Raw genomic sequence first — 11774 nt, 5'->3', positions numbered from 1 at the left:
ATAGTGTACACTGCACATGAACTAATACAATAAGTTCTTCCAAGTCTAGAGCCACCATACTTTAGAACTGGCCCGTCACACATGCTCGCGTATCCTAGGAAGTGACAGAGCACTTGGAGCGAACCAACAACGAACCAAACAACAAGACTGGAAATTAAAAGATCCTTTGTTTGGAGAGAGTCCTGATAACACTGATGGGGAATACCAAAGCCATGGGCGTACTATACGTACTGACATATGTTTCAACGAATTGTCCATCCGAAGGAAATTATGTTGAAATAAAACCTTTAATTGATAATGACAACAAGGCTTGAGGGTTATTCTCTATCTACCCTAATTTTTAATTGGAATGCTGTAATTGGTATGAGTTAGCCTTTAAATTCGAATTTTTCGTAAAAAAATATGACAAGAAGGCTTGGGAAGAAATAATAGTATTAGCAATGCCAGTCTGTATTTTGAGAATGCGACTGACTTTTTCGTAAAAAAAAATGACAAGAAGCTTGGGGCAGAAATAATAGTATCAGTAATGCAAGTCAGTAAAATATCTCTCTCTCCTCTCTCACTCCTTCTTCTTCTCCAACAAAACCATCAAAAACAACTGTTCTCTGCTCAGATCTCTGAGCAGATTTCTTCATTATTCCTTGCTTTCTAGGTTATTTAGTAGACTAATTTAGTTTTTATTATGTTTTCTACTTATCTACACCGTTTTGGTGGATTTATCTACTCTTTTGAAGTTTATTTTCCCTTTAATAGTGATTCTTGGTTATTGAGTTGGGTTATAAGATCAATAGTGATGCTCTCCAACGACGAAATCTCCATCTTTGTTGTCTCCAGAGAACTCTTCATCGGAATCTTCATCATCAACTTATTCGGCGACGAAATCTTCATCGGTGGTCTTTGATGTGATTTGTAGATAGTGGTAAAAGTGGTTCGATTCTCAGACTTGTGAAGGATATTAATTAGACTTAAATTCTAATACTAAAATAGAAAACTCACTAAAAATTATAGCAAACTCAATCGAAGATGATATCAATACTAAAAGAAACACTGAGGCTAAGATTCCACTATTTTCCAAGTTCAAATTGATTAAACCAATACTTATATTTATGCAATTTTCTTGTTTAATTTGATTCTAAAATATTGCAACAAGTATATTTTCAAAAGTAATAATTGTAAATACCAAGTATGAAGCATCAAAAGTCTTAAAACTAAGCATACTCCATCAAAATAGATCACAATCACTCAAATAAAAATCATATTCAATAATAGTTCAAGGCAAATAATCATATAATTATTGCAAATAAAAAGATAAAATAGAATATACCACTTTTTGTTGGAAAAATAGCTTCCTCTATCGCCTCAGCAATGGGGTTTAGCTCCTCATATTAATCATGATCTCAAAATGTGTGTTTGTTTCTCAAAAGATGATTAAAAGAGTGAAAAGTAATAACACAGACTGTTTGCAACAACAGTGTATTGGTGTTGCAAAACAGTTGTTACAATGGAAGTATTACAGAAAAACTGTTGCTTTGTCGCTGATTTTAAGACCCTAAAATAAGACTGCCCTGAACAGCTTAATGTTCTTCAGCTGTTAAACAACGACACTGTTCTGCGACTGTTTACCGAGCGTCAATGTTCTTCGCGTTCTTCTTCTTCAGCAGCAGCAAAAACAGAGTTTGGTAAAGCTCTGATTTATTCTTCTCTGGCTCTCCTTAGGTTCCCAAACTCTCGACACCTCTTCTATATGACCCAAGACATCTATTTATATCAAAAATACCGATTAAATCTCTCCCAAATCTTCCAAAATCTCTTTCCTTCTCTTCACGGCCAAGTTGCGACAATTTCTTGTTTAAGGATTTCTACGCGTTTATGAGCTTTCCTTTTTATTCTAAACTCTTCCTTAGATAGATACAAATCTTTGGGAACGCTTACAGCGTTTTAATCTCTCTAAAATTCCCTAAAACAGGTCACACACGTGACTTTCCATATTTTCAGTTGTGATAATAATCCGTCGATTGAGCCCAATCTAATCGATTTAAACACCCATATCAGATTCCTAGACCCATAAGGAGTCTATCCTATGAAAATCAGAGATTTAATCGACCTCAAACTCCTCCAAATCACGATTGCCAAAACTGTTCTTTAACTGCATTTTTTTCCCGCCAAAAACCTGGTTTTTGAATGTTGAAGATGGTTGCCCCTTATCCAGAGTAGGGGTGCGATTAAAAACTGCATGAAAATGGGATGTCCCTTAGTAATTAGGTTACCCCTTATCCAAAGTGAGAGTCCGAATAGCAAATGTCTTCCGGGTGCTTTCCGACAACTTTTCGAGCCAATTTTTTCCAAAAATGTTTATTAGCCAAAAATACCTACAAATAAATAAAACACCATAATAAGTACAAAAATGAACCCTAACAATATATAGAATCGAGAAAAATCGGACACAAAAATGTGTCTATCAAATACCCCCAAACATATTATTTGCTAGTCCTCGAGAAAAAATAAAATAGAAATAAAATCCTAACTCACTGTCGCAGGCATCGTCGATTGCATTTAGCGTATGCAATAAGCCTTTAAACCCCTAGGTGTCCCTAGTGGCGGAGTGTTTTCTCTGGAGGGCTTACCAGAGGTATACCCACAAAACCTTTATACTCCAGACCCTAGCTATCTACACAGAACCTTGGAAGGCACTAAAGAATCTCCTTGGTTGGCTACAGGAGGAAGTACCCTGATGCGAAATTCCAATTGTTATACACGAGTTTGCACTCAAGCATACTAAAATTCATATGAAGTGACAGAGGTCTAGTCAGATAGTCGTACTATGGACATCAATATCCGTAGTCAAAACTAATCACATGGATAGATCAAGAAGATGGATATAGAAAAACATAGATGGTTTTGATGTTTACTAGGTGAACGGTGTTTCTCATATCTGTCTGAAGGCCTCCACCAAAATGAACCTATCCTAATGGACTGAGATACTAGTCTGACTAATATCAACACATTGGCATATACAAGGGAACCAGTGATTGATAATCCTAACTCTAGGTCAACACAACTGGCACATACAAGGGTTCCAGTGGTCGACTTTATTGAATTTATTCCAGTTGGTCTGATGGTCTGGTCTCTTTTTTTTTTTTTCTTGTATCTCAATCACTCTATTCACCCTAGCATTGGTAACAACTTGAATCGTGAGCCCCACCTAATCACTTAGAGAAACATAGTTTAAAAACAAAACAAAATAAAAACAGAAGTGATAATGACTCAACGAGATATGGTGAAACTATCAGTTATTTCTAAAACCTGAGCTCTGTGCTTTTATGAATAGACTCTTTAGATGTTGCCATCTAGTCAGATTGGTTCCTCAACTCCTACAACCAAAATTCTTCCATCCACTTAGATTGGTTAGTGCCATCCTTAATAGGGATAAATTTCTAGGCTATGGAGTTTATTTATTGCAACGAAAAGGTAACAAAAAGTTCTACCCCACCCCCAAACTTAAATCTAACATTGTCCTCAATGTTTCTAATCAAATAACAATACCAAAAATATAAGTAACATGAGAAAATAGTAAAGAGAGAAGCCGGAAAGATAGTACCTGGGTGAAGTGTAACCAAAAACCTACAAAAATATTATACAACATACAAAATTGCCTCGATGGTCAATCAAGGTAAACAGGGTCCTCCAGAGGGACCTCCTCAACATCACCTGTAGGAAAAGGATCTAAAAAGGGCTTCAATCACTGACCGTTAACCTTCGAAGAACTACTACCATCTGGTGTCTCAATCTCAACAGCGTCATGAGGAAAAACAGTACGGACCACAAAAGGACCGGTCCACCGAGAGCGAAACTTCCCGGGGAATAGATGCAAACGAGTGTTATACAAAAGAACTTTTTGACATGGAGAAAATGACTTTCGTAAAATATTCCTATCATGCATAAGTTTAATTTTTTTCTTATACTCCTTAGCACTATCGTATGCATCTCTACGAATCTCGTCCAACTCATTGAGCTGGAGCTTTCTTTGAGCTCCTGCCTTGTCAAGTGAAAAGTTTAAGTTCTTAATAGCCTAATAGGCTCGATGCTCTAACTCAACAGGCAGGTGACATGCCTTGCCAAACACTAAACGATAAGGTGACATTCCAATGGGTGTCTTAAACGCAGTACGGTAAGCCCATAAGGCATCAGTAAGCCTCGAAGACCAGTCTTTCCTATTTGGATTAACTGTTTTCTCTAGAATACGTTTAATTTCCCTATTGTAAACCTCTACCTGACCACTAGTCTGAGGGTGATATGGGGTTGCTACTTTATGGGTAATACCGTATTGTTTCATTAAAAGAGAAAACGGTCTATTACAAAAGTGTGAATCTCCATCACTAATTATAGCTCGCGGCGTACCAAAACGTGTAAGTATATTCTCTTTCAAAAACTGGACTACGACCCTGTGGTCATTCGTTCTACACGGAACCGCCTCAACCCACTTAAACACGTAGTCTACAGCGACAAGAATGTAAAGATAACCAAACGAAATAGGAAATGGACCCATAAATTCAATGCCCCACACATCAAAGACCTCAATCACTAAAATAGGGTTCAAAGGCATCATATTTCTACGGGAAATGGTTCCTAACTTCTGGCAACGCTCACAAGAAACACAATGACTATGTGAATCTTTAAACAACGAAGGCCAGTAAAATCCACACTGCAAAATCTTAGCAGCAGTCTTCTTAGCACTAAAATGACCCCCACATGCATGTTCATGACAAAAGGAGATAATACTAGACTGGTCACTCTCAGATACTCTGGTCCGGACAATACTTAAACAGATAAGGATCGTCCCAAAAGAAATGCTTAACCTCGGCTAAAAACCTAGAACGATCTTGCTTACCCCAATGTTGAGGGGTTCGACCAGTAACAAGATAATTCACTATATTTGCATACCAAGGTGATTGGGAAACAGAGAAAATTGTTCATCAGGAAAGCTATCCCTTATAGGAAGGGAATCACTAGGGGAACTAACAACTAGCCTAGATAAGTGATTTGCTACTACATTTTCTGCACCCTTTTTGTCTCTAATGTCTGGGGAAAATTCCTGTAACAATAGGATCCATCTAATCAATCTAGGTTTGGTATCCTTCTTAGATAAAAGGTATTTCAAAGCAGCATGATCTGTATAGATTATGATCTTAGAACCTAATAGGTAGGACCTAAACTTATCCAAGGCAAACACGATGGCTAAAAGTTCCTTCTCGGTAGTTGTGTAGTTCATTTGGGAATCATTCAGAGTTTTGCTAGCATAATAAATCACATGAAGTAATTTTTTTTCTCGTTATCCTAAAACGATACCTATAGCATAATCTGAAGAATCACACATAATCTCAAAGGGTAGGTTCCAGTTAGGTGCCTGGACTATCGGGGCAATAGTGAGTAAAGTTTTAAGATTCTCAAAAGCCTCTAAACAAGCATCATCAAAGACAAACTTAACATCTTTTGCAAGCAAATTGCAAAGAGGTCAATCAAGCTAAAATCCTTAATGAATCGACGGTAAAAACCTGCATGCCCTAGGAATGACCTAATATCTTTTACGGTTTTTGGGACCTGTAAAGTCTTAATAAGGTCAACTTTGGCTTTGTCTACTTCTATACCCTTCGAAGAAACGATGTGCCCTAATACAATTCCTGATTTAACCATGAAATGGCATTTTTCCCAATTAAGCACTAATTTTTTTTCCTTACACCTAGTCAACACTAATGTCAAATGATGCAAGCACTCATCGAAAGATGAACCAAACACTGAAAAATCATCCATAAAAACCTCTAAGAACCGTTCTACCATATCAGAAAATATGCTCATCATACAACGCTGAAAAGTTGCAGGGGTATTACATAGCCCGAAAGGCATGCGTCTATACGCAAAGGTACCGAAGGGACAGGTAAAAGTGGTTTTCTCTTGGTCTTCTGGGGCAATAACGATCTGATTATAACCGGAGTAGCCATCTAAGAAGCAATAGTGACTATGTCCAGCTAATCGCTCTAGCATTTAGTCGATAAAAGGAAGGGGAAAGTGATCCTTCCTTGTGACCTTGTTAAATTTCCTATAGTCAATACACACACGCCATCCCGTGGTCACTCGGGTTGGGATTAATTCATTATTATCATTCTGGACTACAGTGATACCTGATTTATTAGGGACAACCTGAACAGGGCTGACCCACTTACTGTCTGAAATTGGGTAAAGAATACCCGCATCTAACAACTTAAGCACCTCTTTTCGAACTACCTCTTTCATGTTAGGGTTCAGTCGACGTTGCATCTCCCTAGAAGGTCTGGAGTCTTCCTCTAAATGAATATGATGCATACACACAGTAGGACTTATACCCTTAATGTCTGCTATAGTCCACCCTAAAGCTTCCTTATTGTCTTGAAGTACATTTACTAGCCTACTTTCCTGATCACTATCCAAATTGGAAGCTACAATCACAGGTAAAGTCTCAGATGGGCCTAAAAACACATACTTTAGAGTATCGGGTAGTGGTTTAAGGTCCAACTTTGGGGGCTCTTCTAAAGAAGGAATTAGGGTAGTCTCAGAAACTGGTAACGGTTCGAACCTAGCTTTCCATCTATCAGTGTCTAACACAGGGGTAGAATCTAATAGAGCATTCACCTGTTCAATAGTGCTATCGTCGTCAAAATCTAAACCAAAATGGGATAGACAACTTTCTAATGGGTCTTCAGACAAGATGTTTGGTAATGACTCCTGAACTAAGGCTTCTATCATGTTCACCTCCTCAACACATGTGTCATCTAGCTCATGAGGTTGCTTACTGACATTAAAAATGTTCATCTCCATAGTCATATTACCAAAAGATAAACTCATCACACCATTTCGACAGTTAATGATCGCATTAGACGTAGCTAAAAATGGGCGACCTAAAATCACAGGTATCTGGTTCTCTGGGTCAGGGACAGGTTGGGTATCTAGGACCACGAAATCCACTGGATAAATAAACTTGTCGACCTCAATAAGAACATCCTCGATAACACCTCGAGGGATTTTAACAGACCTATCAGCTAACTGCAGTGTCATCTGAGTAGGTTTCATTTCACCAAGTCCTAGCTGTAAGTATACATGGAATGGCAGTAAGTTCACACTGGCTCCTAAGTCAAGTAAAGCTTTTTCTACCCGGAAGTTACCTATTGTGCAAGCAATGGTAGGAGAACCTGGGTCTTTGTACTTTGGAGTTGTGGTGTTCTGAATGATTGAACTTACGTGACTAGCTAAAAAGGCTTTCTTATGGACGCTAAGTTTTCGCTTTCGCGTACACATATCCTTAAGGAACTTGGCATAAGCAGGAATTTGCCTAATTGCATCTAATAAGGGAAGGTTTATGGTAACTTGCTTAAAAACCTCCACTATGTCATTAAAGTTCGATTCCTTCTTTGTTGGTACTAATAGCTGAGGAAATGGGGCTCTAGGCCTAAAATCAGACCTTTCAGGAACCGAATTCACATCATCAGAAACTTTATCAGTCTCTTCAGCTACTGGTCCTGAGAGGTGAGATCCTGAGGGGTGAACTACAGTATGTTCACTATCGGGCATGGTTACCTTATTGTCTACAACTCTACCACTTCTAAGGGTTCTAACAACATTCAATTGATTCGATGGTTTTGCACCTAATTCATGAACTCCTCTAGGGTTGGGTTGTGTTTGACTAGGAAACTTACCTTTTTCTCTCAAAGAATCACTTATCAGACCAACCTGGGTTTTTAACTCGGAAATAGCCTGACTATTTTCTTGTCCTATCCTGTTACTAGCTTGTAGACTCTGTTCTACGGATAACTGGAATTTTGCAGTTTGCTGAGTTAACAAGGCGAGAGATTCCTCTAAACTTAGGATTTTCTTATCTGACTGATTCTGAAACTGAGCTAGTCCTGAAGGATTCTTAGTATAGCCAAAACCTGGGGGAGCATTAGAATTACTAAACTGACCTTGACTTTGGCCCTTAGACCACGAAAGGTTCGGATGGTTTCTCCAACCAGGATTATAGGTTTCTGAATATGGGTCAATCTTTTGACGGTTATCAAATCTAGTGTTATTATAAAGAGCATTGGCCTGCTCTTCAATATTCTGGCCTTCCCAAAAAGGCTCCACTCTACCACTAGTCTGGCCCACTTCTAAGGCTTCTAACCTTTTTGCTATAGCAGCAATTTTGGCATCTGATTCATAGCCTCCTTCTACCCTATTAACGTTTCCTCTACTTAAAAGAATTGTTTTCTGGGGTGCCCTACTATTTTCCCATTGCTGGGTTTTTTCGGCGATTTCATTAAAAAATTCCATCGCCGCATCAACAGTTTGGTTTTCAAATCCACCAGTGCATAGAGACTCAACCATGGTCGTTGTGGAATAATCTAAACCCTCATAAAGGATCTGAACTAGCCTAACCTTTTCTAAACCATGATGAGGACACTGGGATAATAAATCATTGAACCTTTCCAAATACCTATATAAAGATTCTCCCTCTTGTTGTGAAAATGTGCATATTTGCGTCCTAATAGACGATGTTTTGTGCCTAGGGAAAAACTTATTGAAAAAGGCAGATGTAAGTTGTTCATATGTCTCAATTGACTCGGAGTCCAAACTATACAGCCACGACTTGGCCTTATCTTTCAGGGAAAATGGGAATAACCTAAGTTTCAAAGCATCATCATCTAAGCCTCTAATTCTTAGAGTACTACAAATTTCCTCAAAATCCCTAACATGGTAATAAGGGTTTTCATTTTCTTTCCCTAAAAAGATTGGGAGCATCTGTAAGGTCCCAGGTTTCAGTTCATAGGGTGCCTCCGTTTCAGCTAACTTAATACACGAAGGACGGGTAGTCCTAGTTGGATTCAACAAAGCTTTCAAAGTTGCCATTTCTGGCGCTATCGGAGCAACAGGATTCTCTCCTCAGTCAAAGAACGTTCAAAAACAGACTCTTCAAAAGCCGGACTTTCTAGATTAAGGTAATCGAGACGCTTCGAACTACTAGGTTTCTCTTTAACAAATCTACCTAGTGCGTCTCTTTTACGTTCAGGCATACAATAGAATTTTCTAAATTGGAAGGGTAAGCAAACACAGATCAAGGCCGACTCAACCAAATCAAACCTATTGATTTCTAGCAAACAAAAAGCATGATGGCTCCACTTAGATTGTTTCTAGACCAGCTTCTAATCCTTCGAACGGGAATTCGTTACAATTTAAGCAAACCCCTCTGGAATCAATCCGAGTTAACGTAAGTTGAATAGAGGCGAGGGAAGCTCGGTGGAGCTTTGATACCCAAGGCCTCACCGGTATTACAAGGCGGCGCAGTCACGCATTCAACTTACAGAAACCGTCAAAAACTTCGAAGTATGCTTAAAAGAGTAACCAATATTTTTCGAATGACTTTCCTGTTAAGCTCGTTACCCTATCGGTCTCGTTCTAGTCAAAATTTTAGGCTTAGGTTCGCGTAGGTTACGTATTCCTAAAGCGGACAAGAAAAGAACGGTGATGAAATACGAACCCTTATCTTGTATGGCCAGGCCTTTCCCTTTACTAGAAAATAAATGTTCGTATTCAGTCCTCAACATATATGCATACGAAGGAGTCCAGTAACTCGCTGACAGGGGATTCGCGAGTGTTTAGAATCTTACCTCCCGTTCCAGACGAGGGATGAATCGGTTGTAGTCGACTCGGGCCACTGACTCCGATGTCTAGTATACGAACCCAAGGTGCAGAGACAATATCGTAATTGTCCTCCTTCTCTGCAAACAGTTTATATTTAAAGTACCCTTCCGTAGGGTAATAAAAGAAAATGTCCCAAAAGTCCAAAAGTCCAAAAAAATAAAGAAAAATTATAAAAATAATAAACCCTAATACATTTTTTTTTAAATAAAATAAACAAACCCTAAACTAAAATTGTCTAAAATAAAATTGTCTTCTTTTCTGTTCTTTTTGCTTTAATCTTTAGCTCCAAGTCTTTATGAAATCACCAAACTCATTGGCTCAATTTTATTTATGATCCAGAACCTGTAGACACAAGATAAATACCCAAAAACATAAAAAAGGACAAAAATAATAAAAATAAAATAAAATAAATCTAAAACCCTAAAAACAAGTCCGCGTCGGCGGCGCCAAAAATTGATGTGATTTGTAGATAGTGGTAAAAGTGGTTCGATTCTCAGACTTGTGAAGGATATTAATTAGACTTAAATTCTAATACTACAATAGAAAACTCACTAAAAATTATAGCAAACTCAATCGAAGATGATATCAATACTAAAAGAAACACTGAGGCTAAGAATCCACTATTTTCCAAGTTCAAAGTGATTAAACCAATACTTATATTTATGCAATTTTCTTGTTTAATTTGATTCTAAAATATTGCAACAAGTAGATTTTCAAAAGTAATAATTGTAAATACCAAGTATGAAGCATCAAAAGTCTTAAAACTAAGCATACTCCATCAAAATAGATCACAATCATTCAAATAAAAATCATATTCAATAATAGTTCAAGGCAAATAATCATATAATTATTGCAAATAAAAAGATAAAATAGAATATACCACTTTTTGTTGGAAAAATAGCTTCCTATATCGCCTCAGCAATGGGGTTTAGCTCCTCATATCAATCATGATCTCAAAATGTGTGTTTGTTGCTCAAAAGGTGATTAAAAGAGTGAAAAGTAATAACACAGACTGTTTGCAACAATGTATTGGTGTTGCAAAACAGTTGTTACAATGGAAGTGTTACAGAAAAACTGTTGCTTTGTCGCTGATTTTAAGACCCTAAAATAAGACTGCCCTGAACAACTTAATGTTCTTCGGCTGTTAAACAACGACACTGTTCTGCGACTGTTTACCGAGCGTCAATGTTCTTCGCGTTCTTCTTCTTCAGCAGCAGCAGAAACAGAGTTTGGTAAAGCTCTGATTTCTTCTTCTCTGGCTCTCCTTAGGTTCCCAAACTCTCGACACCTCTTCTATATGACCCAAGTCATCTATTTATATCAAAATACCGATTAAATCTCTCCCAAATCTTCCAAAATATCTTTCCTTCTCTTCACGGCCAAGTTGCGGCAATTTCTTGTTTTAGGATTTCTACGTGTTTCTGAGCTTTCCTTTTTATTCTAAACTCTTCCTTAGATAGATACAAATCTTTGGGAAGGTTTACAACGTTTTAATCTCTCTAAAATTCCCTAAAACAGGTCACACACGTGACTTTCCATATTTTCTGTTGTGAGAAAAATCCGTCAATTGAGCCCAATCTAATCGATTTAAACACCCATATCAGATTCCTAGACCCATAAGGAGTCTATCCTATGAAAATCAGAGGTTTAATCGACCTCAAACTCCTCCAAATCACGATTGCCAAAACTGTTCTTTAACTGCATTTTTTTCCCGCCAAAAACCTGGTTTTTGAATGTTGAAGATGGTTGCCCCTTATCCAGAGTAGGGGTGCGATTAGCAACTGCCTGTAAATGGGATGCCCCTTAGTAATTAGGTTACCCATTATCCAAAGTGAGAGTCCGAATAGCAAATGTCCTCCGGGTGTTTTCCGACAACTTTTCAAGCCAATTTTTTCCAAAAATGTTTATTAGCCAAAAATACCTACAAATAAATAAAACACCATAATAAGTATAAAAATGTTCCCTAACAATATATATGATCGAGACAAATCGGACACAAAAATGTGTCTATCAGTCTTTTTGACGATGGAAGCTTCATCACTAGTTACAAGAGATTTGAGCAAATCACT

At 37.8% G+C, this 11774-nt stretch overlaps 1 pseudogene; it reads left to right on the top strand.

The window, feature by feature from the left end:
- The first annotated feature begins 8449 nt into the window (after positions 1-8449).
- Positions 8450-8549, top strand: LOC113354706 (annotated as a pseudogene).
- Positions 8550-11774: the final 3225 nt, after the last annotated feature.

The sequence above is a fragment of the Papaver somniferum genome, chromosome 2 (genome assembly GCF_003573695.1).
Source record: "Papaver somniferum cultivar HN1 chromosome 2, ASM357369v1, whole genome shotgun sequence".
Lineage (NCBI taxonomy): Eukaryota > Viridiplantae > Streptophyta > Magnoliopsida > Ranunculales > Papaveraceae > Papaver > Papaver somniferum.
The sequence above is the reverse complement of the archived record's forward strand: the minus strand, read 5'-3'. Positions and strand labels throughout refer to the sequence as shown.